The sequence below is a fragment of the Aplysia californica genome, unplaced genomic scaffold (genome assembly GCF_000002075.1).
Source record: "Aplysia californica isolate F4 #8 unplaced genomic scaffold, AplCal3.0 scaffold00881, whole genome shotgun sequence".
NCBI classification, from domain to species: Eukaryota; Metazoa; Mollusca; class Gastropoda; order Aplysiida; family Aplysiidae; genus Aplysia; species Aplysia californica.
In genome coordinates, this window is record NW_004798151.1 from 133,221 (window position 1) to 134,585 (window position 1,365).

Here is a 1,365-nt window from a genome sequence, read left to right on the forward strand (position 1 = left end):
GAAAATGGAGGCTTCAGGATGGAGTCTTCTCTGGTGTGTATTGTTGGGAGATAGGGCTGCGGCGAGAGCCACTCTGGGACCGGCCTAAGGAGCATGTCATTGACACTCTAGATAACCGCCCCCCCCAATCTTCAAAACGGCCGATGAAATTGGACGAAAATGAAAGCAATCTTCGTGAGCTGGGTAGATCAGCTGGTGTCAATTCGGGCATCCCCCCTAAAATAACCAACAAGCAAACCAAAAAAAACAACCGAACTCCCCCCCATACCCCCCCCAAACCGTAATAATGTAAAAACCAAAAACAAATCAAACACCCTATAAGGACTCGAACCAGATCGGCAGTCCGTCCGTCCATTCTTTGACGCGTGCGTGGCGCTCACGCTGTGCTGTTTTCTGCACGTGCTGCAAACAGATAATGATGACGATGATGATGATGCTGGTAGGGCTAGGCAATGCGTCGCTTTAGCAAAATCCGGATAATATGTTAGTGCCCCTCTTCGGCAAATGATATGACATGAACCGCTCCGGCAAATGGGTTAGAACCACTCCGACAAACGGGTTAGCACCACTTCAACAAATGGGTGCTCCCACTTGGGCAAACGGGTCGGGCAAGAGAGTTAAGAGTCTGAATGCGGATAATGTTTCCTTGAGAATTATCCGGTTATCCTTATAGATTATCCGGATTTTGCCCACATCTAGATGCCGGAACACCGGCACGCGATGAACCCATGCGATCTCTGTCGGAGTCCGTGTAATGTTATCGTATATCAGACGCAGACGGCAGACAGGAGGATCGGTTGTGTCATCATTTTATTTTTAGCTTTTTACATTTGCCGTTTACACAAAGATTTTTTACTGGTAAAATAGAATCTTTGGTTTACATTGCCATGCGTCCGTGGTTTGCCCCTTTTTGTTATGAGTCCGACTCCCAAAATATATCGGCAATTATTGCCCACAAATTTAAATAAATTATTTACCCGGTGCGTTTACTGTACGAGAAGAATTTACAGCCTCCGCCGGATGTTTCTGTGGCTGGCCTTTATGAGCTGACAATTAAAAACAAAAACAAAACTTTAAAAAACCCAAACCCCAAAACTTTCTCAGTGTCGGATTGAGATTCGCAGAACATTGCGAGGAATGAAGCAGGTGTTAGTATGGAAGTACAAGTACACAACGCTGGCGCTTGCGCTCACCACACGCACATACACACATAATAAATGCACGCACATACACTAATGCACGCATACACACCCGTGCATACACATGCGCACGCACATACGCACACACACAAGCACGCACACACACACACACACACACACACACACACACGCACGCACGCACACACACAGACGCACACACACACAC